Source organism: Entelurus aequoreus, linkage group LG02 (assembly GCF_033978785.1).
Source record: "Entelurus aequoreus isolate RoL-2023_Sb linkage group LG02, RoL_Eaeq_v1.1, whole genome shotgun sequence".
NCBI classification, from domain to species: domain Eukaryota; kingdom Metazoa; phylum Chordata; class Actinopteri; order Syngnathiformes; family Syngnathidae; genus Entelurus; species Entelurus aequoreus.
This window is the reverse complement of record NC_084732.1, coordinates 25579292-25607030: the sequence shown is the minus strand read 5'-3', so window position 1 is coordinate 25607030 and position 27739 is coordinate 25579292. Positions and strand designations below refer to the sequence as shown.

General features: G+C 39.0%; 1 long non-coding RNA gene across 1 annotated transcript in view; it reads right to left on the bottom strand.

Annotated features, from left to right (window-relative positions):
* Positions 1–3793: 3793 nt before the first annotated feature.
* LOC133662869 (uncharacterized) overlaps positions 3794–27739 on the bottom strand; it is a 44001-nt gene continuing 20055 nt past the window's right edge. Inside the window, exon 3 of the long non-coding RNA XR_009828181.1 lies at positions 3794–3874. This is a non-coding gene — a long non-coding RNA (uncharacterized LOC133662869). The remainder of the gene's footprint in view (positions 3875–27739) is intronic.

The following is a 27739-nucleotide window of genomic DNA, read 5'->3' as shown; positions in this document are numbered from 1 at the left end:
CCTTCTACAATCTCAGGTGTAATTACCCACAGAAAATGACGGGTAAGTGGACAAGACATAAGCCTTTTGAGGCCCATTGCCTCCCTCACACCAATTCCTCCATATGACACCGAGAGGAAACATTTACAGCAATAAAATGCACACTAACCGCCGTCGCGGCTTTGCAGCATGCTGTTATGTTGCAGCACAAGTGTGTCGTTATTTTATGAAGAGACGGCAGTGTTGTCAATTGGCCTGATTGTGGGATTAGCAGAGGCAGTGCAATGAGACAAGTAGCTTTGAAAAGGGACGGGAAATTCATGGGAAATTTGTGGTAAAGTATACTTAAAGGCCTACTGAAATGAATTTTTTTTATTTAAACGGGGATAGCAGATCCATTCTATGTGTCATACTTGATCATTTCGCGATATTGCCATATTTTTGCTGAAAGGATTTAGTAGAGAACCACGACGATAAAGGTCGCAACTTTTGGTCGCTGATAAAAAAAAACCTTGCCTATACCGGAAGTAGCGTGACGTCACCGGAGGAAGGACTCCTCACATTTCCCCATTGTTTACAATGCAGCGAGAGAGATTCAGACCGAGAAAGCGACGATTACCCCATTAATTTGAGCGAGGATGAAAGATTCGTGGATGAGGAAAGTGAGAGTGAAGGACTACAGTGCAGTGCAGGACGTATGTTTTTTTGCTCTGACCGTAACTTAGGTACAAGGGTTCATTGGATTCCACACTTTCTCCTTTTAGCAACGGGACCTCACAGAGCTATGATAAAAACATTAGCGCTCCACCTACGCCAGTCAGCCCTCATCTGCTCATCAACACCCGTGCTCACCTGCGTTCCAGCGATCGACGGAACGACGAAGGACTTCACCCGATCATCCGTGCGGTCGGCGGCTAGCGTCGGCTAGCGTCGGCTAGCGCGTCTGCTATCCAAGTCAAAGTCCTCCTGGTTGTGTTGCTACAGCCAGCCGCTAATACACCGATCCCACCTACAGCTTTCTTCTTTGCAGTCTTCATTGTTGATTAAACAAATTGCAAAAGATTCACCAACACAGATGTCCAGAATACTGTGGAATTTTGAGATGAAAACAGAGCTTTTTTGTATTGGATTCAATGGGGTACCAATACTTCCGTTTCAACGATTGACGTCACGCGCATACGTCATCATATATAGACGTTTTCAACCTGAAGTTTAGCGGGAAATTTAAAATTGCACTTTATAAGTTAACCCGGCCGTATTGGCATGTGTTGCAATGTTAAGATTTCATCATTGATATATAAACTATCAGACTGCGTGGTCGGTAGTAGTGGGTTTCAGTAGGCCTTTAATGAAAGGTAGTAGGGGTGTACTGATATCGGGTATCGGTCCGATATTAGCAAAAAACATGTCGGATTATATCGTCTTGGGGGGGGGGGGGGGTAGTAAAAAAAAAATTTTTTTTTTTTTTGTCATAAAGAAATACAATCATGTGTGCTTACGGACTGTATCCCTGCAGACTGTATTGATTTATGTTGATATACAATGTATATATTGTGTTTTTTATGTTGATTTAATTTTTAAAAAAAAAACTTTTATTTTTTTTATTTTTTTTATTTCTTGTGCGTCCGCGGCCCGGTACCAATCGGTCCACGGACCGGTGGTTGGGCACCACTGTGCTATATAGGCTACTAGTAGCTAGCAGCTACACAACAGCTAAGCTCACAACAGCACACAAGCTAGACATACGTAATTACTGTCCTTAATTGAACAATATTGCAGTCTAAAACACCACAATTGTCAATATAAATAAGTATCAAATAATCATAGTTGAATATTACTTACATCCAGTAACAAATGTGTCGGCATCATTCAATTTACTATGCAATGAGCTTAATTTGATGGAATATTGTGGCTAGTAAGTGTGTCCCCAAAAAATTATTACCTCTCCATTTCAACTTAAAGACAGCATTTTCATTCCACATGGTTAATAATGAATAGGTTAGTGTTTTCATACCTCCCATTGTTCTCTGTTTGTGTCATTTCACTTAATTAAAGGCCTACTGAAACCCACTACTACCGACCACGCAGTCTGATAGTTTATATATCAATGATGAAATCTTAACATTGCAACACATGCCAATACGGCCGGGTTAACTTATAAAGTGCAATTTTAAATTTCCCGCGAAACTTCCGGTTGAAAACGTCTATGTATGATGACGTTTGCGCGTGACGTCAATGGTTGAAGCGGAAGTATTCGGACACATTGTATCCCAATACAAAAAGCTCTGTTTTCATCGCAAAATTCCACAGTATTCTGGACATCTGTGTTGGTGAATCTTTTGCAATTTGTTTAATGAACAATGAAGACTGCAAAGAAGAAAGCTGTAGGTGGGATCGGTGTATAAGCGGCTGGCTGCAGCAACACAACCAGGAGGACTTTGAGTTGGATAGCAGACGCGCTATCCGACGCTAGCCGCCGACCGCATCGATGATCGGGTGAAGTCCTTCGTCGCGCCGTCGATTGCTGGAACGCAGGTGAGCACGGGTGTTGATGAGCAGATGAGGGCTGGCGTAGGTGGATAGCTAATGTTTTTAGCATAGCTCTGTCGAGGTCCCGTAGCTAAGTTAGCTTCAATGGCGTCCTTAGCAACGGCATTGCTAGGCTTCGCCAGGCGGTACAGCATTAACCGTGTGGTTACAGGTCCAGAGTTTGGTAGTATTGTTGATCTTCTGTCTATCCTTCCAGTCAGGGGCTTATTTCTTTTGTTTCTATCTGCATTTAAGCACGATGCTATTACGTTAGCTCTGTAGCTAAAGTGCTTCGCCGATGTATTGTCGTGGAGATAAAAGTCACTGTGAATGTCCATTTCGCGTTCTCGACTCTCATTTTCAAGAGGATATAGTATCCGAGGTGGTTTAAAATACAAATCCGTGATCCACAATAGAAAAAGGAGAAAGTGTGGAATCCAATGAGCCCTTGTACCTAAGTTACGGTCAGAGCGAAAAAAAGATACGTCCTGCACTGCACTCTAATCCTTCACTCTCACATTCCTCATCCACGAATCTTTCATCCTCGCTCAAATTAATGGGGTAATCGTCGCTTTCTCGGTCCGAATCGCTCTCGCTGCTGGTGTAAACAATGGGGAAATGTGAGGAGCCCTTCAACGTCACGCTACTTCCGGTACAAGCAAGGCTTTTTTTTATCAGCGACCAAAAGTTGCGAACTTTATCGTTGATGTTCTCTACTAAATCCTTTCAGCAAAAATATGGCAATATCGCGAAATGATCAAGTATGACACATAGAATGGATCTGCTATCCCCGTTTAAATTAAAAAAAATAATTTCAGTAGGCCTTTAAACCTTTACTAACATTCCCCACGAGAAAATAATACAAGTATGTATGATTAATGCTGATGTCGTATCGGATCAATATCGGGCCCCCTAAAAAAATATTGTTGTACTATTTTTCAATACATTTTTTAAAAAACACCACAATCTTGTATTGGAAGTTTGTTTTCTAATTTTTATTAGGTTTTATGGGCTTAATAGAAGACCCTTCACTGGCACCGCTGTAAGTGGACTTTTTTTTAACATTTATTTATGAGTTACAATGCATTGAAAAAAAATCCATCCGCTGTCATGTCTTTTATAATGATTGTGAAGATAGGAAAAATTCCCCCAAAAAGCGCAGTTCCTCTTTAAGGAGGACTGAAGTGTTATCATGTCTATGAGACTTCAACAGTGACTGAATGCCAAACAAGTTAGGAAAATAACAGATTTTAACATCAAACAAAAGTCAATTTTGTATGAAAGTGGACACTTAAGCTAACTGACCTGTGGACCAACAATTGTCCCGGTGATAGTGTTCCACTCCAGTCCTTTGGTGGGGTTTTGACTGTAATGACAAGGGGAAATAGAAAACATGTGATTATTCTATCTAAGCAAACAACCAACTCACTAAAATACAGACTGAAGCTCACTAAACAAAAACATCTTTAACAAAAACACACAAGACAGCCAGTAATGAGAGCTTACAGCCCAGCGAGCGTGGTTTAAAGCGTTGTTCACCCTTGGGCAAGGTGATGGAGCTGCCAGCTGGTGGAAAGTGCAAACACTGTCAGAATGGCAAACATCATCATTTCCTCTTAAAGAGACACATGGGGAAGCTAAATAGTCTTCTCGCACCTTTAACATGGTGTGAGTGATGCAAATATGTTATATGCACACATATTGGAGTATTATTTGTTTTACATAAACATGCTCGCCGCTTTTTTGATGCAAACTTATTTGTATGCTAAAACTAATGTTAAGTTTAAAGTATAAATTATTTACGATAGCAAGTGCGTTGTTTCCACGGTGCTGGTTCGTTATCATTACCAGTAAGTAAACATAGACTGGAGAAAGGCCTGACATCATCACTCTGTTCATAATGTCATTTCACCCATGGCATCCATCAGTGTTGAACACACACACACACACACACACACACACACACACACACACACACACACACACACACACACACACACACACACACACACACACACACACACACACACACACACACACACACACACACACACACACACACACACATGCATAAACACATACACGCACAAACACACACATTCAGTGCATATTAGAACTCACAATGCATCAGTGTCAGCAGAAAACTATTTTACAATCAATTTGGATCGACGGAGGAGTGGGTCGACGTTTCTCCCGGCAAAGCAAATATTGATATCAATTTGTCGATGGTGAAATGGGAAATTAAGTGTTTTTTTTTTGGTTGAAAGACGCAATGCCGAAAAGTGAAATGCATATTTTCACCCTAATGCACCAAAATTTTAAATAATATTTTTTCAATAACACATCAAAATGTTGTATTAATTGGTGCATTTTTGTGTTGTCTGATAAAAAGCATACATTTTAAAATTGAATTATTATTTTTATTTTTTTATACAACCAAAATTATGTAACAATTGTAACAGTTGTCTGATAAAAAGCATGTATCTCCAAATTGAGGCAGTTTTTTTAAAACCCCTAAAAATTACTTTGCTTCATGAAAAAATAAAATAAATCCAATGATATTTTTATTGTCGCTTAAAGGAGCCATATGTAATAATTTTCATGTCAAGTCATCATTAAATGGCCCTGATATTTCCAAAAGTCATTAATAAATCATGTTCTTTTCGAATACCTTTATAACTGATAACGGTAGTTCAGCCGGGATATGCTCATTTCAAAATTAGATTTACAGCCCCAAAATCTTGTTATTGTTTCAATTCCGATGTCCCGCCCTCTACCGTTTGACCAATTAGAAAGTCTGTGAGTGTGTCACATACAGCTTGCCAGTTACGCACCGCCCTCTTCGTCGAGCTACTGCCACTGGTAAAGTTACTAAACATGTCAGACCTTAGTAAATCTAAAAGGCGCCGTTACGATTCTCTACGTATTCAATACAAAACCAGGAACAAAACAAGGATTTGTATCGGGGATGCCTTTGAAAGATGAAGACGATTTTGAGACTTTTGTGATTTAGGGCTATATAAATAAACATTGATTGATTGATTGAAGGCGGACGCCAAACTTGGTAATTTCCTCCTTGATAGGTAAGTCAGGCATTTACGTTTTCTTATTACTTGTAATAAATGGAAATGGACATTTCGTATGTAAATTATATTGTCCAATACAGTCTATGATCCTGTCTAAAAAGCTAGTATGTTCGTGCCACAAAAACTTAGTGTGATAGTGCTTCACATCGACATATAGGCTAACGGGGGAAATATATGCCCGTTAGCCTATATGTCCATGTGTATTCGAACTGACGGCAAAATATATTTTCGACAAATAAACCTGTAGATATGGGTAGTGTCAGTGCCTATTTTGTTCTCAATATGCTGATACTCCAAAATTAGCATGGCTGTCATCATGGCAATGTGAAACATATGGAGACAGCCAAATCACATGATAAAATAATTCCTCATTTGTGTAGCCTATAAGCATACCTTGGTAAAATGTCTCCTCTTTAGTTTTGGGCGTACAATAGGCTGCTAAGCATGCTCTACTTATTTTCACCAGTAGAACCATTGCTAGGGTTGGTTGCAGTTCGTTTTAGTCTTTGTTTTCTGATAGTACCGACAATAAGTAGTAGCCCAGTCGTTCAAGCTGGATTCGGCTGCGAATCTGGCAACCTCAGTCAGGGAGAGGGGGAGCGGACTACAGAATTTTGACCTTGATTGCAGTACCATTTCTGGCCACATTATTACATATGGCACCTTTAACCATAAGACCATGTATTTTCAAATTTGGCGATTATTCCATTTGTATATGAATTTTATCCCAATTTTTTTTTTTTATTTGTCAATTTTCGACTGTCAGCAATCAAATAACAATCACATTCTTGGTGTAAGTAATTGTTTTCCGACAGTAACAGCGCTGCCCTTAAAAATATTGTTGTCTGGTGAAAATTTGGTGGGGTTTTTTTTCATTAAAAAAAAACAAAACAACAAAATAGACTTTGCTTCTTGTTGGTAAATTAAAACCATGTCCATCTCTAAACACATGTTTATTGTCGCTTATTTGTATACAAATTATATCTCAATTTTGTAGAAACTGGTTGATTTGTTTTGTGTTAGAGTGCCTGCAATCAAACAACAATCACATCCTTGGTGTAGATAATAACATGTTTCCGACAATAACAGTGCAGACTTTTCGAAAAAGCACGTATCTCCAAATTTGGTGAATTTTTTCAACTAGAAAACAACGAAACAGACTTTTTTGGCAAAATGGCGGCGCATGGGAATGCAGCGGCTATGCTAACGCTCTTGGGAGTGTAGAGTGATTTGGCAAAAAACACCCGTCATTTCTGTCAATTTCATGGCTGGCTCAAAGCGTGAACACTCTGTGATCACATACGACCGACAGACAATTCTGGATGTGGATGGATCGGGTCGTTATAGACTGAAAGATGCATGTACGGTGGACCTCCTCGCTAGCATGGGAATACTTTGTGGGCTACATCGAGCGGCCTTTGTAGCAGCGGAGTCAAGTGCTAGCGGTGACCGCCAATGGAGACGACATAAGCGGTGCGAGCGGAAGCAGAAGCGGGGATGCCGAGCTGGGCTAACAACAAAGAGAAAAGCTAACCAAAGAAGCGTGGAGTCTCCGGGTAAGAAGACATTTAAACTAGAACTAGCCGGCGTCAGGCTGGATAATCCCTGCACACATAGCAATTCTCTTAGAATAAAACACAACTCACATAATGTTTTTTCTTTTGTGACCGTGTCAGAGGCAGACATACATTGTACTGAGGTAGCTAACTATGATGCGTTCAGTTTATCACAACATCAAGCAAACAATCTGAATATCCCCGTCGTATCAATTCCTAGATATGGTCGAAACTATTTAAAGTGCAATACGCATAATAAACGCAACATTATTAATATTGCTACTTCGGATAATTTCAACAAACAATCCTCAAAACAGCCCACTACCTATAATATGGGCTTTTTAAACATAAGATCATTATCTTCCAAAACGCTATTAGTTAATGAAGTCATTAGAGACAACAAACTTGACATCGTTGGTCTCGCCGAGACCTGGCTCAAACCAGACGTTTTTTTTGCGCTAAATGAGGCATCTCCTCCTGGCTATACCAATACACATGTTGCCCGACCTCTTAAAAGGGGAGGGGGTGTCGCACTAATATACAATGAAAACTATAATCTTACACCTAACCTAAATAATAAATATAACTCGTTTGAGGTGCTCACTTTGAGGTTTGTCACACCGCTGCCTCTCCACCTGGCTGTTATCTACCGCCCCCCTGGGCCCTATTCGGACTTCATCAGTGAATTCTCAGAGTTTGTTGCTGATCTAGTGACGCACGCCGACAATATAATCATAATGGGGGACTTTAATATCCATATGAATACCCCATCGAACCCTCCATGCGTGGCGCTCCAGACTATAATTGATAGCTGTGGTCTTACACAAATAATAAATGAACCCACGCATCGCAACGGTAATACGATAGATCTAGTGCTTGTCAGGGGTGTCACCACCTCTAAAGTTACGATACTCCCGTACACTAAAGTAATGTCCGATCATTACCTTATAAAATTCGAAGTTCTGACTCATTGTCAACATTAATGCATTAATGCTGCCACAACGACGACTCTTACTGACCTACTGCCTTCGGTAATGGCACCATTCCCAAATTATGTGGGCTCTATTGATAACCTCACTAACAACTTTAATGACGCCCTGCGCGACACCATTGATAGTGTAGCACCGCTAAAGCTAAAAAGGGCCCCTAAAAGGCGTACCCCATGGTTTACAGAAGAAACTAAAGCCCAGAAATTATCATGTAGAAAGCTGGAACGCAAATGGCATGCGACTAAACTTGAGGTTTTCCATCAAGCATGGTGTGATAGTTTAATAACTTATAAACGCATGCTTACCTCAGCTAAAGCTAAATATTACTCAAATCTCATCCACCTCAACAAAAATGATCCTAAATTTCTGTTTAGTACAGTAGCATCGCTAACCCAACAAGGGACTTCTCCCAGTAGCTCCACCCACTCAGCAGATGACTTTATGAATTTCTTTAATAAGAAAATTGAAGTCATTATAAAAGAGATTAAAGACAATGCATCTCAGCTACAACTGGGTTCTATTAACACAGATACGACTGTATATACGACGGATACCGCCCTCCAAAATAGTTTCTCTCTCTTTGATGAAATAACATTGGAGGAATTGTAAAAATGTGTAAATGGGACAAAACAAACAACATGTTTACTTGACCCAATTCCTGGGAAACTTATCAAGGAGCTTTTTGTATTACTAGGTCCATCAGTGTTAAATATTATAAACTTATCACTTTCCTCTGGCACTGTTCCCCTAGCATTCAAAAAAGCGGTTATTCATCCTCTACTCAAAAGACCTAACCTCGATCCTGATCTCCTGGTAAACTACCGGCCGGTGTCCCACCTTCCGTTTATCTCAAAAATCCTCGAAAAAATTGTAGCACAGCAGCTAAATGAACACTTAGCGTCTAACAATCTCTGTGAACCTTTTCAGTCCGGTTTCAGGGCAAATCACTCTACGGAGACAGCCCTCGCAAAAATGACTAATGATCTATTGCTAACGATGGATTCTGATGCTTCATTTATGTTGCTGCTTCTTGATCTTAGTGCCGCTTTCGATACTGTTGATCATAATATTTTATTAGAGCGTATCAAAACGCATATTGGGATGACAGACTTAGCCTTGTCTTGGTTTAACTCTTATCTTACTGACAGGATGCAGTGTGTCTCCCATAACAATGTGACCTCGGACTATGTTAAGGTAACGTGCGGAGTTCCCCAGGGTTCGGTTCTTGGCCCTGCACTCTTTAGTATTTACATGCTGCCGCTAGGTGACATCATACGCAAATACGGTGTTAGCTTTCACTGTTATGCTGATGACACCCAACTCTACATGCCCCTAAAGCTGACCAACACGCCGGATTGTAGTCAGCTGGAGGCGTGTCTTAATGAAATTAAACAATGGATGTCCGCTAACTTTTTGCAACTCAACGCTAAGAAAACGGAAATGCTGATTATCGGTCCTGCTCAACACCGACATCTATTTAATAATACCACTTTAACATTTGACAACCAAACAATTAAACAAGGTGACTCTGTAAAGAATCTGGGTATTATCTTCGACCCAACTCTCTCGTTTGAGTCGCACATTAAGAGTGTTACTAAAACGGCCTTCTTTCATCTCCGTAATATCGCTAAAATTCGTTCCATTTTGTCCACAAGCGATGCTGAGATCATTATCCATGCGTTCGTTACATCTCGTCTCGATTACTGTAACGTTTTATTTTCGGGCCTCCCTATGTCTAGCATTAAAAGATTACAGATGGTACAAAATGCGGCTGCTAGACTTTTGACAAAAACAAGAAAGTTTGATCATATTACGCCTATACTGGCCCACTTGCACTGGCTTCCTGTGCACCTAAGATGCGACTTTAAGGTTTTACTACTTACGTATAAAATACTACACGGTCAAGCTCCTGCCTATCTTGCCGATTGTATTGTACCATATGTCCCGGCAAGAAATCTGCGTTCAAAGAACTCCGGCTTATTAGTGATTCCCAGAGCCCAAAAAAAGTCTGCGGGCTATAGAGCGTTTTCTATTCGGGCTCCAATACTATGGAATGCCCTCCCGGTAAAAGTTACAGATGCTACCTCAGTAGAAGCATTTAAGTCTCATCTTAAAACTCATTTGTATACTCTAGCCTTTAAATAGACTCCCTTTTTAGACCAGTTGATCTGCCGTTTCTTTTCTTTTCTACTCTGCTCCAAACCCGGGGTGGACCGCTAGCCTGTTCATCAGATGGGGACATCTCTACGCTGCTGACCCGTCTCCGCTCGGGATGGTTCCTGCTGGCCCCACTATGGACTGGACTTTCGCTGATGTGTTGGACTTTCACAATATTATGTCAGACCCACTCGACATCCATTGCTTTCGGTCTCCCCTAGAGGAGGGGGGGGGGGGGGGGGTGTCATATGCGGTCCTCTCCAAGGTTTCTCATAGTCATTCACATTGACGTCCCACTGGGGAGAGTTTTCCTTGCCCGTATGTGGGCTCTGTACCGAGGATGTCGTTGTGGCTTGTACAGCCCTTTGAGACACTTGTGATTTAGGGCTATATAAATAAACATTGATTGATTGATTGATTGACTTACCGGTAGCTTCTCGTTGTTCAATAAATCATATCCATCTCCAAATGTAGTATTTTTTAAATTAAAAACAAAACAAAACAAAACATGTTTCTTTTGGCTAATCAATATTACCATGTAGGGCACAGGTGTCAAACTTAATAATAATAATAATACATTTTATTTAGTATAGCGCTTTTCAGAGCACTCAAAGACGCTTTACAGGATAAAAAATGTAAATATAAAACAGTTTAAAGGCCTACTGAAATGAATTTTTTTAATTTAAACGGGGATAGCAGATCCATTCTATGTGTCATACTTGATCATTTCGCGATATTGCCATATTTTTGCTGAAAGGATTTAGTATAGAACAACGACGATAAAGTTCGCAACTTTTGGTCGCTGATAAAAAAAAGCCTTGCCTATACCGGAAGTAGCGTGACGTCACAGGAGGAAGGATTCCTCACAATTCCCCGTTGTTTACAATGGAGCGAGAGAGATTCGGACCGAGGAAGCGACGATTACCCCATTAATTTGAGCGAGGATGAAAGATTTGTGGATGAGGAACGTTAGAGTGAAGGACTAGAGAGGCAGTGCGGGGTGTATCTTTTTTCGCTCTGACCGTAACTTAGGTACAAGGTCTCATTGGATTCCACACACTCTCCTTTTTCTATTGTGGATCACGGATTTATATTTTAAACCACCTCGGATACTATATCCTCTTGAAAATGAGAGTCGAGAACGCGAAATGGACAGTCACAGTGACTTTTATCTCCACGACAATACATCGTTGACGCACTTTAGCTACGGAGCTAACATGATAGCATCGGGCTCAAACGCAGATAGAAACAAAATTTTAAAAAACCCTGACTGGAAGGATAGACAGAAGATCAACAATACTATTAAACCATGAACATGTAAATACACGGTTAATAATTTCCAGCTTGGCGAAACTTAACAATTGAAGCTAACTACGGAGCGGCGGCGGTGGCGGGCGTTGTAGCTTTCGACGACACCCCGGCCGCCATCAGAGTCGGCAAGAAACATATATTTCCCCAAAGTTACGTACGTGACATGCACATAGCGACACGCACGTACGGGCAAGCGATCAAATGTTTGGAAGCCAAAGCTGTACTCATGGTAGTGCATCTGCTATCCAGCTCAAACACAACACAACCTCCTGATTGCGTTGCTGTAGCCAGCCGCTAATACACCGATCGCACCTACAACTTTCTTATTTGCAGTCTCCATTGTCCATTAAACAAATTGCAAAAGATTCACCAACACAGATGTCCAGAATACTGTGGAATTGTTCGATGAAAACAGAGCAGTTTGTATGGTGACACATTGGGTACGAATACTTCCGTTGCCGTCGTGACGTCACGCGCATACGTCATCATACATAGACGTTTCCAACCGGAAGTTTAGCGGGAAATTTAAAATTGCACTTTATAAGTTAACCCGGCCGTATTGGTATGTGTTGCAATGTTAAGATTTCATCATTGATATATAAACTATCAGACTGCGTGGTCGGTAGTAGTGGGTTTCAGTAGGCCTTTAAAGTAATAATATAAAATACAGGAAATATAAAAGCAGCACATTGTACAATACATAATAATACAGGACAATTACAAGACAGGACATAACAAGACACAGAACACTAATCACTAATCACTGGTTAAAAGCAGATCTGAATAGGTGTGTTTTGAGAAGGCTTTTGAAGGTGAGAAGGTCTGGGCAGTCACGAATGGGTTTGGGAAGAGTGTTCCAGAGGGTGGGAGCAGTGATGGAGAAGGCTCTATCACCCCAGGTACGGAGTTTGGTTCTGAGTGGTGGGGAGAGGAGGTTGGCATCAGAGGAGCGGAGGCTGCGTGAAGGGGTATGGCAGTGAAGCAGGTTGGTGAGGTAGCAGGGGGCTTGGTTGTGGAGGGCTTTGTGGGTGAGGAGGAGGATATTAAAGTGGATCCGGTGAGGAACGGGGAGCCAGCGGAGTTTCTGGAGGACTGAGGTGATGTGCTCACGGGAGCGGGTGTGGGTGAGGAGGTGGGCGGCAGAGTTTTGAATGTAATGGAGTTTATTGAGAATTTTGCAAGATGAGCCGTAGAGGATGCTGTTACAGTAGTCAAATCTGGAGGTGATGAAGGCGTGGATCAGGGTTTCAGCGGCAGAGAAGGAGAGGGATGGACGGAGACGGGCAATATTTTTGAGGTGGAAACAAGCAGTTCTTGTGACGTGGTTGACATGGTGTTGAAAAGAGAGGTTATTGTCCAGAAAGACTCCGAGGTTGCGGATGTGATTGGATGGGGACAGAGCGGAGTTGTCGACAGAGAGGTGGAAGTTGTGAGCAGTTTTGGTGAGGGATTTGGGGCCGATGATGAGCATGTCAGATTTGTCACAGTTGAGTTTGAGGAAGTTGGAGTGCATCCATGATTTGATTTCAATGAGGCAGTCGGTCAGGGTGGTGAGAGTTATGGAGGAGATGGATTTTGTGGAGATGTATAGCTGGACATCATCTGCGTAGCCGTGGAAGGGGAGGTGATGGCGGCGGATGCACTGCAAAAACTGAAATCTAAGTAAGATTAAATATCTCAAATAAGGGTGATATTTGCTTATTTTCTGTCTGATAAGATAATTCTTCTCACTAAGCAGATTTTATGTTAGAGTGTTTTACTTGTTTTAAGGGTTTTGGTCTTAAATTATCTCAGTAAGATATTACAGCTTGTAGCTGAGATTTTATGACCTATATTGAGTAAAACTAGAATATCAACTGTTGCAAAGCTGTGTCATCAACACTCACAAGTGTAAAACTACTTTTTTTTAAAGTAATAATTTCTTTTTTCAAGCATGAAAAAAAAAATCATGACTTTGACACAATTGTGTTTCATAATTAAAACAGATAACAGCCAAATGGACTTTGCTGTTTTATTTTCAATGAAACAGTAGAAAATAAGTACTCATATAGTAGTACAGTTGGCACAGTACAGTAAACTGACAGTTAATATTTAAACATTTAACATGTGACATTTCTAACAATTTTGAACAGAAAAGGTTCATGCGCATTCAGATAAATTCTTCGAAATTACAATTAAAATCTTTTTGGCCGGGCTGTATATATGCGCTAGGAAACCCCGAGAGTAACAAACGGTTGCCTTGTTGCCTTTCCATTAAGAACAATAAATTAGTTTTTAGTATAAGTTTGCTGCTTTCAAGAAATTTAATGCTGAGCGCATATCATTATGTCAAGATAATGGCACTAGCATTTACTTAATTTAAGAATATTTTTCAACATATTGAGCAAAAAGGTCTCTTTTTTTTCTACCAAGAAAAGTGCACTTGTTATTAGTGAGAATATACTTATTTTAAGGTACTTTTGGGTTCATTGAAGTCAGCTAATTTTACTTGTTTTGGAAAGTCTTGACAAGCCAAATGTTCTTGTTCTATTGGCAGATAATTTTGCTTAGTTCAAATAAAATACTCCTAATTTTTGTATTTTTTTTTCTTGTTTTTGAACACTGACTTTTTGCAGTGTGATGTTACCAAGGGGGAGCATGTACAGGATGAAGAGAAGTGGACCAAGCACCGAACCCTGGGGGACACCTTGTGACAGAGGGGCAGTGGAGGGGGTGCAGTTGTTTATACTGATGTGTTGTTGTCTGTTAGTGAGATATGACCTTAACCAGGAGAGGGCAGAGCCGGTGATGTTGAGGGATGATTCCAGGCGGGAAAGGAGGATGGTGTGGCTGATGGTGTCAAAAGGTGCTGTGAGGTCAAGGAGGAGGAGAATACTGAGGTGGCCAGAGTCTGAGGAGAGGAGGAGGTCATTGGTGACTTTGAGAAGGGCTGTTTCAGTGCTGTGACGTGCGCGGAAGCCGGATTGAAATGGTTCGAACAGATCGTTGGAAGTGAGGTGAGTTTTGAGTTGAGTGGCGACGGCACGTTCCAGTATTTTGGACAGGAAGGGGAAGTTAAGGCCCAAGGGCCAGATCCAACCCGCTACGTCATTTTGTGTGCCTGGAAAAAATGTGTGGTAAGAAAATACAGTACCTCTGTTTTTTTTTTTTTTTATTGAATGCATTCATTCTTTCAATTTTTACATTAAAAAAATGCATATGTTTTAAACTTTAATATCGTCTGATCATGCCATATATTGTATTATTATATACTGTATTACAAAGCATTTTTGTAAATAAATAATAGTTAAATATCTGCTTGACACTTTTACTTGTGATTTCAAAGCAAATTATCCATTAATTTGTACATTAAATCTAACAATCTAATGCATAGGCAATTGTGTAATGATATCATGAGATGATTATACATTTATATTAGTGCTGACAAATTATGTTTTTTAAAAACAGATGCATCACACTTGAATTTCGATCAATCATGATTAATCACAGGTTATTACCCGCAAGCATAATTTAAATTAATTTAAAAAAGAGGTCTTCTTAAGGAAGCCATTACTGCGATGTGGCTCTCAATAAAAACACATCTCCAAATTAGGTGTTTTCCATGTTTATATAAATATTACCGGTAACCCAATTTTTTTATAATATTAATCAAACTTTTTGTGGTGGTAATAACAGGTTTTACGACAACAGAGCATACCCTTGTATCTAGAATACAAAATCTCTGTCCAATATAGTGCATCAAATGTTTGTTTAATACAAAAAATGACAGATTGTTTTTTTTTTGCATGACTGTCTGGTAAAACCATATAATGCCAAATTTGGTATTTTTAATTTTAATCAGGAAGAAACTCAGTATATTCCCTAATGTTGGAAACGACTTGACACATGACTTTAATGCTTCAGTGCATTTCTGAGAAAGAACTTTAAATAAGATCTTAACAGGATTTGTCAGTTTGATGTAGATTTCTGGAAAAGCCATTTGTATTCCTTTGAGGTTGCATGAGTTTATTGGCAATCTCATAAATGTGATTCTTTGAAACTGTAGGCTGCTCTGACATTGTGTGTGTGTGTGTGTGTGTGTGTGTGTGTGTGTGTGTGTGTGTGTGTGTGTGTGTGTGTGTGTGTGTGTGCGTGTGTGCGTGTGTGTGTGTGTGTGTGTGTGTGTACGTTGCATGTGACTTTTAATCTGCCCTGAAAGCCCATCAAAAAGCATGAAGTGCTCGACAGAAAAAGGAAACGTATAGAGAACACGGTCGCCTTTCCCTTTTTCTGAGATCTCTGTAACGACGTCTTTTATGTTTTATCAAGCTTAATGAGGACACAAATCTCTTGAACGTCTTAATTAAGATTTATCTTATCCACCGAGATGAGGACAAATGTTAGCTTTGGGACATCAGTTATAACCACAGTCGAGGATGAATGTGAGCGTGGTTATTTGATGTTTTTGTGTGGGGTTTGAATAATGTGTGGCCACATTATTACATGCATATATATATACATACATACATACATACATACATACATATATATATATATATATATATACATATATATACACGTGTATATATACACGTATATATATATATATATATACACACATATATATACATATATATATACACACATATATATATATACATATAGACACACATATGTGTATATACAGATATACAGTACATACACATACATATATACAGTATATACAAATGCATATATACAGATATACAGTATATACACCTACAAATACAGTATGTTTATATATATAATATATATATATATATATATATATATATATATATATATATATATATATATATATATATATATACATATATACATATATATATACACACACTACCGTTAAAAAGTTTGGGGTCACATTGAAATGTCCTTATTCTTTAATTAAAAGCACTGTACTTTTCAATGAATATAACTTTAAACTAGTCTTAACTTTAAAGAAATACACTCTATACATTGCTAATGTGGTAAATGACTATTCTAGCTCCAAATGTCTGTTTTTTGGTGTAATATCTACATAGGTGTATAGAGGCCCATTTCCAGCAACTATCACTCCAGTGTTCTAATGGTAAAATGTGTTTGCTCATTGGCTCAGAAGGCTAATTGATGATGTGTGCAATCATGTTCACACATCTGAAAACAGTTTAGCTCGTTACAGAAGCTACAAAACTGACCTTCCTTTGAGCAGATTGAGTTTCTGGAACATCACATTTGTGGGGTCAATTAAACGCTCAAAATGGCCAGAAAAAGAGAACTTTCATCTGAAACTCGACAGTCTATTCTTGTTCTTAGAAATGAAGGCTATTCCACAAAATTGTTTGGGTGACCCCAAACTTTTGAACGGTAGTGTATATATATACATATACAGTATATATACATATACAGAATATATATATATATATACACACACATATCTATGTATACACATATATATACACACATACTGTATATATATATATGTATACACATATATATACACACATATATACACATTCATATATACATATGTACAGATATACAGTATATACACATTCTTGTGTACAGATATACAGTATATACACATACATATACAGTATATATACACATACATATACAGTATATACACACACACATATATATGTATGTATATGTATGTATATACTGTATATATATATATATATATATATATATATATATATATATATATATATATATATATACATATATATATGTATATATATATATGTATATATATATATATATATATATATATACACATATATATATATATGTATGTACACATGCATTCACTCACACACACACACACACACACACACACACACACACACACACACACACACACACACACACACACACACACACACACACACACACACACACACACACACACACACACACACACACACACACACGAGTAGGTATTAAAATGTTGACAACAAGCTTACATTTTTGGATTAATCCATACATTATGTCGCTATAAGAAAATATCTATTGTTTATAAGGAAAATGTAAAATAATCATTTATCCGTCTAATTTGAACAAATCCAATTCTCTCAAGTCAAACCACATTTGGTCCAGATCTGATCCAGATCATGCGTTGGTTCATAATCCTAATTAAACATTAAAATGTTAAATTTGACAGTAAATCCTGTTATAGTCCAACATGACAGTTTGGATTTGGTCTTTTATTTTCCTGTGTTTAATATAATTTCCTTTTGGACTGTTTGTTTTGCTGCACCTTCACTTACTGTTTAGTTTCCTGCCAGCGCACCTGTCAAGTCTACTTGGCTTCACCTGATGCTACTTGCCAGTGCTAGATTATTGTCAGTGTGCTTGTGTTACTTTGCTGCCACTACGTGCCATGTGCTGGCCTTTAGAAACTGCAGTGTTGCTCTCTATGTAAAGAATTTCATTATTTGACCTGCACTTCACCTTGCGTCTCTGCATACCGGGGTCACGCCATCAGCCCACATGCGCCACCGTGACAAATCTCTCTCAAATATTAGCTGATGAGTAGCTTATTGTCTGGTTTTCAATTGAAAAAAACAAACTGTGTTATATATACACGTGTGAAACATAGGCATAAAAAAAAAAAAACGCTTTCCAGTCAATGCTAGTTTTGTTTACATGCAAAGAGACATATTTAAAGATATTAGTTTTTCTTTTTTTGCCAGATGACTACTGTACAAGACAAAATAGGAATGTTATGCTGTGCTGAACGGCTAAAAATTGTTGTTTTTAGAGTGAACAAAAAAATATAATCCACAACATTAGTTTGTGAACGGGGGCGGATATGAAAATGATTGACAGACTATGTTGAGACGGTAATACAAAAATCAGCACCGTAAAAAGTTAATAAAATGATCTTACTTCAAATTTTACAAAGATCTTGTAATGATTTTATCAACTACAATAACGCCTCGTTTATTGCTGTTAATTGGTTCTGGACATGGCCGCGATAAATGAATTTCCGTGAAGAAGGAAACATTCATTATAAATCAAATACTTTCATAGCCAGAGCATAACAAAACTGTTTACTACCTTCTAATTACAATTTTCAACATTACGAGAGCCCTCTAGACATGACATAACACTCTTTAGTCACCTTTACACTCTTTTAATCCAAAGTAGTAATGCTACCTGGGGCTAAGCCAATCAGTGGCCACGACACTGAACAGCATGATTTGGTCCCAGCTAGAGGCCAATAATACTGATGTGTAAATAATTGTAGCTAATATAGCCGTTTTTCTTGCTTGAAAAATGTTGTGGAACATGCTTTTCGAAAACAAACAATAAAAAAACAAATCTGCTATATGGTAAAGTCGCAATATTTGAAGCGTGATGTGGCGAGCGACGACTATATTGTCATAATTAGATTTATTGGGTGTTAAATTGGTGTTTAAATGTTAAATAAAGTTTGATGTAGACCAGTGTTTCTTAATCATAGGGCCGGGGGCCCATTGTTGGACCGCGTACGCCACCTAAAGGGCAGCCAAAAAATATGTGTTTCTCAGCTTCGCTCCTTATGGGCCGCGACAATACTCGGTAGTAATACACTTTTTCACCACTTGTGGCAGTAAGGACAATATTAAAAAAAACAGAAGAAGTCTGGAGTCATAGAGAAGTTTCTTAAGCGCAAAAATTATGACTAAAGTGGTGAAGCTGCATTTTCATTTGCGCTTGAGTTTTGAAAGAAATATGTAATGTAATTTATTATTAATAATTTTGTTAGAATTTAAATATTTTCACACTGTGTAATTGTATGTACTTTTATTTTCATTAGTTTTTAGGAGTCCCTTCATTTGCAGTATATTTGATTAGTATTTATTTTTGTAATCAGCTTGACCTAATCTTTGTGATTAACACATACTTTCATATCATTTGACAAGGTTCATCCTGTTAAACTGTAAGTCGGTTAGATATACTTATTGAATATGATTAAAATCATGAGTAAAATTACTAATTCAGTGTTAATATTTGAGTGGGGTCCCGTGGTTCTCTGTAGTTGAAACGCTGGTTCCCAAGGTCAAAACGGTTTAGAAGCCCTAATGTGGACCACAGTTCAAGTGGCAGTACACAGTGTTGGCGCTATGAATTTTCAAAATGGGGTCCCAGGGACCCCATCAAGTCATAAAAATGGAGTCCCATGCCAGTACATTTTTGGGGTCCCATTTTTTGTAAGTGTTTTGAAAACAAATGATAAATGTATGCATTATCCTGTTATATCTCACATTCTATATTGTATTTTGGAAAAAGGGTTGTCATAAACGTTACTTAATTCATTAAAAAAATAATACAAAAGAAAACAAATGTTTATGCATATGTAAATGTATTCAGTTATCAACATTCATTCACTTTCTTCTTTCCTTCATGGATCTAAACTTTACCGCTGTCGGTATTTTTTTCTATATTTTCATTTAATAAGTTGTAGGTGTATTTATTTCAGTATAAAAGTGTAAAATGTTTTTTGCTTCGGTCATGAAATGATGATAATGGTGTGCCAGGTACGACAAATTTTAATTGATTATACTCACCTGTATGGAGATCATCAGTCGTTTAAAAACCGACACATCTACACTTTCATAGCAAATAATGCCAAAAAACTTAGAATTTTGCAAGCTAGTTTCAATGTCATTTAATACAGTGGCACTCAATGCCACTAGCATTTCATCTCTGGCAAAGTGCATTACTTTGAAGTCGACCAATAATTAATGATCAATAATAATTTTTGATAGTTTTTTTTGATTGATTGAGACTTTTATTAGTAGATTGCACTGTACAGAACATATTCCGTACAATTGACCACTAAAGGGTAACACCCGGATAAGTTTTTCAACTAAATTAATAATTTGACCCGGCAAATATAAACAAAACAAAACACCGGCGGAAAGCGATAATCGATTTAAAAAAAACAACAACAAGCAAACCGGGTGGTAAAAATAAAAATGAAAAATCCGCGCAGACTTCCGGAAATTCGCGTCCTTTCTGATTTCAATGCGTAAAAAGACACAAAAAGTGCTTTAACACCAACACTGAGTACAGTATAGTGGTTCACTTGTTGATTTCCCACAAATGTTTAAGCCTTGGTGGAGGTCTTTACTCTCTATAGTTGTGCTATGACGTCTACAGTAGGCCACACTAGAGCACCGATAGGAGGAGACAATTATCACAAAGTACCAATAATCAGTGTAGTGGATCACCGTCAAACACCCCGATGACTACTAGGAGGCCCCCGCTAGTTGTTCCCCTCATTTATTAGATCCTCCCGTGTCAGCTCGTCAATGGCACCCCTGCAACTGTTGTTGTGCAAACACGGCAGTAAAACCAGCGAGCACCTGTTCAAAACTGCTGCTGCTGAGGCCCAAATGTGTTTGCTCAAAGCACACAGGAGAACCAAAGTGACGCTGCCGTGGTGCCTGCTGGCCTCGTTTCCTGCTGCCTAATTACCGCCGCCAAGGAAGTTTGGGGAGTGTTTGTTTGTGTAACAGCAGCAACACTACGATAGCTATGTGAGCTTTTAACGTTACACTCACATTTAGACAACAACATTTTGTTCAATATAAAGAAAATAATCAAACTTTCAGTCATCATGTCTGTAGCTGACTGACAAATAATTGACAGGCTTTATTTTAAGAAATACAGCAAAAGCCTAGTTTTTTGTTTTTTTTAAATAATTAATTTTAGGACATGATGAAAACTTAAGTGTCCATTTAAAAGCCTCTGCTCTCAAAATTGGATCGAACAAATAAGCAAGATGATAGATAGATTTTTTTTTATATGCCAGGGCAGTGCTTCTCAATTATTTTCTGGAAGGAAGAAAAAATAATTGTATTTTTCTTAAAGCACAGACCATAAATCATGAATCATTTAATATAATGTCAATAAAGCAATTTATTATATTTTAATGTATGGCAGACTATATGTAATATGGAAAATAGTAAATTGTCCTTTGGGCGCAAGAAGAAAATCCCAACGTGTGTAATGCCTTTTAATTTATATTTTAACCTTGTAAAATGTTCTTTGAGTGCAATAGGAAACATATGTTTATGGTATTGTAAGATTTTTCGTTAAAATAAAGCCAATATTGAAATTTTTCGTAGTATCGAAAAGTATCGGCCGGTACCAGATTATTACTATTTAAGAAATAAGAAAACAGGTGTGGACAAAAAAACTTTCCTGCTCTGAGATGTTACAGTACATCATGTTGGAAGTGCTCAACCTCCTGTGCTAGTATAAATTGTAATTAAAATGCTTTTTTCCCCACATATTTATTTCCACAAATTACATATAGTACCGATAAGACATTAATACCTGTATCGATAAGGAATATCGATAAGGGTATCGTATCGATAAAATCTTAACAATATACATCTCTCCTTACAACAAAGAATAACTTTAACATTGTTTTTAGTCTATAGCAGAACATATTTAAATATGCCATATGTAATAATGTGGCCAGAAATGGTACTGCAATCCCGGTCAAAATTCTGCAGTGTCCTTCCACTGCCTCTTACAAGGGTTTGAGGTGCTGGGACCATAATAGCTGAATAGACAAAGCGTTTTGTCAATAACAAATCTCTAACCAACACATTTTACATAGAAATTAGGTTATTTTCAGGAAGAAATACATCATGCCTGTGTACAATATCACAACAAATGATAATCATATGGTTGTTGTCAGTACTATCACAAAACAAAGACTAAAACAAACTACAACCAACGCTAGCAATGGTTGTACTGGTGAAAATAAGTAGAGCATGCTTAGCAGCCTAATGTACACCCAAAACTAAAGAGGAGACATTTTACCAAGGTATGCCTATAGGCTACACCAGGGGTCGGCAACCCGCGGCTCCGGAGCCGCATGCGGCTCTTTGACCACTCTGATGCGGCTCAGCTGCATACTTGCCGACCCTCCGATTTTCCCAGGAGACTTGTGGATCTCAGTGCTTCTCTATGAAAACTCCAAGGGCAATTATAATCATATTTTCACTCTAATTACTAAATAAAGGGCGTGCCCTAAATGCACTGCAGTAATTGTCCTCTATAGAATCTACAAACAGCGTGCCAGCCCGGCCACATGTTGTATGTAGCTTTTACTTGCACACGTAGGAGACAGCAAAGCATACTTACTCATCAGCCACACAGCTTACACTGACGGTAGTGTAACACAACACAACCAATACCCAGAATCCCATGCAGCCCTAACTCTTCCGGTCTAGATTATACACCCCCGCTACCACCAAACCCCCCCACACATCAACCCTCCCCCCCTCCGTGCGTCGGTTGAGCGGAAGAGTTAGGGCTGCATGGGATTCTGGGTATTTGTTGTGTTGTGTTTATGTTGTGTTACAGTGCAGATGTTCTCCAGAAATGTGTTTGTCATTCTTTTTTGGTGTGGGTTCAAAGTGTGGCGCATATTTGTAACGTAACAGTGTTAAAGTTGTTTTTGTACGGCTACCGTCAGTGTAAGCTGTGTGGCTGTTGAAGTAGTACGCCTTGCTGTCACTTACGTGAGCAAGCTGAAGCTGCATTCTACATGTGGTCGAGCAGGTACACTGTTTGGGCAGACTGTAGAGGGCGCCAAAAGCAGTGCCATCACGCCATGATATTCGGGAGTGTCCAAGTATGACGCTATCAAGCGCCATTCATTCAAAACTGGCGGGCCGCACTAACATCAAATTTCCATATTGAGGTGCGTGCCGGTGCGTGTGTCTGATACCCCTGGTTAACATAGCACAAAGCAATTTTAGCTTTGTATGCGGTGTTTTTAATTTAAACATTTTTTTTGTGGCTCCCATTATTTTCTTTAATTTGTGAAACTTGCCAAAATGGCTCTTTAAGTGGTAAAGGTTGCCGAACCCTGGGCTACACTAATGAGGAATTATTTTATCATGTGATTTGATTGTCTCCAAACGTTTCACATTGCCATGATGACAGCCGTGCTAATGATAGAACCCATTTCTTCAGTGTATCAGGATATTGAGAACAAAATAGGCACTGACACTACCCATATCCACATAGGTTTTATTTGTGGAAAATATATTTTGCCCTGTAGGTTCGAATACACAACGACATACAGGCTAACAGGCATATATTTCCCCCGTTAGCCTATATGTCGATGTGTCATTGACCGGGCTAGCATGCTAAGCATTACACTAGGAGTGAAGCACCATCACACTAAGCATTCGTTGCACGAACATACTAGCTTTGTTAGACAAGATCGTAGACTGTATTGTACAATATAGTTTACATCTGAAATGTCCATTTCCATTTATTACAAGTAATAAGAAAACATAAATGCCTTACTCATATATCAAGGAGGAAATTAGCAAGTTTGGCGTCCGCCTTCAATCGTCTTCATCTTTCAAAGGCATCCCCGATACAAATCCTTGTTTTGTTCCTGGTTTTGTTATGAATAAGTTGAGAATCGTAACGACACCTTTTAGATTTAATAAGTTCTGACATGTTTAGTAACTTTACCAGTGGCAGTAGCTAGATGAAGGTGGCGGTGCGTGACTGGCAACTTGGATGTGACACACTCACAGACTTTCTAATTGGTCAAACGGTAGAGGGCGAGACTTCGAAATAAAAACAATAACAAGATTTCGGGGCTGTAAATCTAATTTTTAAATGGTATTCGAAAAGAACATGATTTATTAATGACTTTTGACATATCAGGGCAATTTAATGATAACTTGACATTAAATTATTACATATGGCTCCTTTAAAGTCCATCAATTTGCCTAAAATTCCCCCCCAATTGTTTAACTTTATTAAATGTAAACTATAAACATTTTTTGACAGACTTGAACCATTTGATACTGGAAAATAACGTTTAAAAAATCATTAAATAATACATTCTAATTGCAGTAACATTCAGTCAGGAACACAATATTTAAAACACATCAACCTACAAAACAAACATAAATGAAACCATTTCTGCACATTCTTTTTCAACCTCAATGAGGAAGTCAGGATTAATGACTAATGAGCAGGTTTTGTAGTGCACAACTTTCCCAAGCGGGGTTTGAAACATGATATTGCACAACACTGATAAAGCATGTTCACACGCGATCCACCCTGGCATCAATCACACAGCACCCCTCCCAGGGAGGCGGGGGCCGCACCATTATTTAAGGGACACATACTATCGTTTGATCACCATTAAAAGCCACTTGTACATAGTAGGGTACCTGTAAGTAATCTGCATAATGTGTCTAAACTAAGCTCTTTCTTATAATGCTGTTAATAACCTCTTATCATGTTGCATAAATTTAAAAGGTGGTGTAAAGGTCGACTCCCCATGTGCATTAATATCAGCTCAATTAACTCTTTCATTTCACCGCTTTTGTGTCACTTTTCTCGCTAGTGTGTTGTTAAGTGGTGCACGGACCTCGCTAATGCAAACTGACACGTGAAATGTAGCTCATTGGACCGTCTGCCACCTTTTACATCACACAAACAAGAGGAAAGTAATCGTGGACGACTAGGAAAAAAAGGGCCCCTAAAAGGCGCACCCCATGGTTTACAGAAGAAATTAGAGCTCATAAATTATCATGTAGAAAACTGGAACGCAAATGGCGCGCGACTAAACTTGAGGATTTCCATCAAGCATACTACTCAAATCTCATCCGCCTCAACAAAAACGATCCGAAATTTCTGTTTAGTACAGTAGCATCGCTAACCCAACAAGGGACTCCTCCCAGTAGCTCCACCCACTCGGCAGATGATTTTATGAATTTCTTTAATAAGAAAATTGAACTCATTAGAAAGGAGATTAAAGACAACGCATCCCAGCTACAACTGGGTTCTATTAACACAAATACGACTGTATATACGACGGACACTGCCCTCCAAAATAGTCTCTCTATTTTTGATGAAATAACATTAGAGGAATTATTACAGCGTGTAAGTGGGATAAAATAAACAACATGTTTACTTGACCCACTTCCTGGGAAACTTATCAAGGAACTGTTTGTATTAGTAGGTCCATCAGTGTTAAATATTATAAACTTATCACTTTCCTCCGGCACTGTTCCCCTAGCATTCAAAAAAGTGGTTATTCATCCTCTGCTCAAAAGACCTAACCTCGATCCTGACCTCATGGTAAACTACCGACCGGTCTCCCACCTTCCGTTTATTTCCAAAATTCTCGAAAAAATTGTTGCACAGCAGCTAAATGAACACTTAGTGACTAAGAATCTCTGTGAACCTTTTCAATCCGGTTTCAGGGCAAATCACTCTACGGAGACAGCCCTCGCAAAAATGACTAATGATCTATTGCTAACGATGGATTCTGATGCGTCATCTATGTTGCTGCTTCTTGATCTTAGCGCCGCTTTCGATACCGTCGATCATAATATTTTATTAGAGCGTATCAAAACACGTATTGGTATGTCAGACTTAGCCTTGTCTTGGTTTAACTCTTATCTTACTGACAGGATGCAGTGCGTCTCCCATAACAATGTGACCTCGGACTATGTCAAGGTAACGTGCGGAGTTCCCCAGGGTTCGGTTCTTGGCCCTGCACTCTTTAGTATTTACATGCTGCCGCTGGGTGACATCATACGCAAGTATGGTGTTAGCTTTCACTGTTATGCTGATGACACTCAACTCTACATGCCCCTAAAGCTGACCAACACGCCGGATTGTAGTCAGCTGGAGGCGTGTCTTAATGAAATTAAACAATGGATGTCCGCTAACTTTTTGCAACTCAACGCTAAGAAAACGGAAATGCTGATTATCGGTCCTGCTAGACACCAACATCTATTTAATAATACCACCTTAACATTTGACAACCAAACAATTACACAAGGCGACTCGGTAAAGAATCTGGGTATTATCTTCGACCCAACTCTCTCGTTTGAGTCACACATTAAGAGTGTTACTAAAACGGCCTTCTTTCATCTCCGTAATATCGCTAAAATTCGTTCCATTTTGTCCACTAGCGACGCTGTGATCATTATTCATGCGTTCGTTACGTCTCGTCTCGATTACTGTAACGTATTATTTTCGGGTCTCCCTATGTCTAGCATTAAAAGATTACAGTTGGTACAAAATGCGGCTGCAAGGCTTTTGACAAAAACAAGAAAGTTTGATCATATTACGCCTATACTGGCTCACCTGCACTGGCTTCCTGTGCACTTAAGATGCGACTTTAAGGTTTTACTACTTACGTATAAAATACTACACGGTTTAGCTCCAGCCTATCTCGCCGATTGTATTGTACCATATGTCCCGACAAGAAATCTGCGTTCAAAGAACTCCGGCTTATTAGTGATTCCCAGAGCCCAAAAAAAGTCTGCGGGCTATAGAGCGTTTTCTATTCGGGCTCCAGTACTCTGGAATGCCCTCCCGGTAACAGTTAGAGATGCTACCTCAGTAGAAGCATTTAAGTCCCATCTTAAAACTAATTTGTATAATCTAGCCTTTAAATAGACCCCCCTTTCTTAGACCAGTTGATCTGCCGTTTCTTTTCTTCTCTACTCTTCTCCCCTGTCCCTTGCGAGGGGGAGTTGCGTAGGTCCGGTGGTCATGGATGAAGTGCTGGCTGTCCAGAGTCGGGACCCCGGGTGGACTACTAGCCTGTGCATCGGTTGGGGACATCTCTGCGCTGCTGACCCGTTTTCGCTCGGGATGGTTTCCTGCTGGCCCCGCTGTGGACTGGACTCTCGCTGATGTGTTGGATCCACTGTGGACTGGACTTTCACAATGTTATGTCAGACCCACTCGACATCCATTGCTTTCGGTCTCCCCTAGAGGGGGGTTACCCACATATGCGGTCCTCTCCAAGGTTTCTCATAGTCATTCACCGACGTCCCACTGGGGTGAGTTTTTCCTTGCCCGTATGTGGGCTCTGTACCGAGGATGTCGTTGTGGCTTGTACAGCCCTTTGAGACACTTGTGATTTAGGGCTATATAAATAAACATTGATTGATTGATTGATTGAAGTAGGGTTTAACTGATTTGCAGATTTAATCAGGTCTAAAGTTAATATAATGAAACAAAAGACTTTGATGACTTTGTGTTCCAATGAATTACCATTCTTAAGCAATCTCAAAAATTCTTATTTTTGCTCCTAGAGTTTATGAGACATAGATTGCATATACTAAAA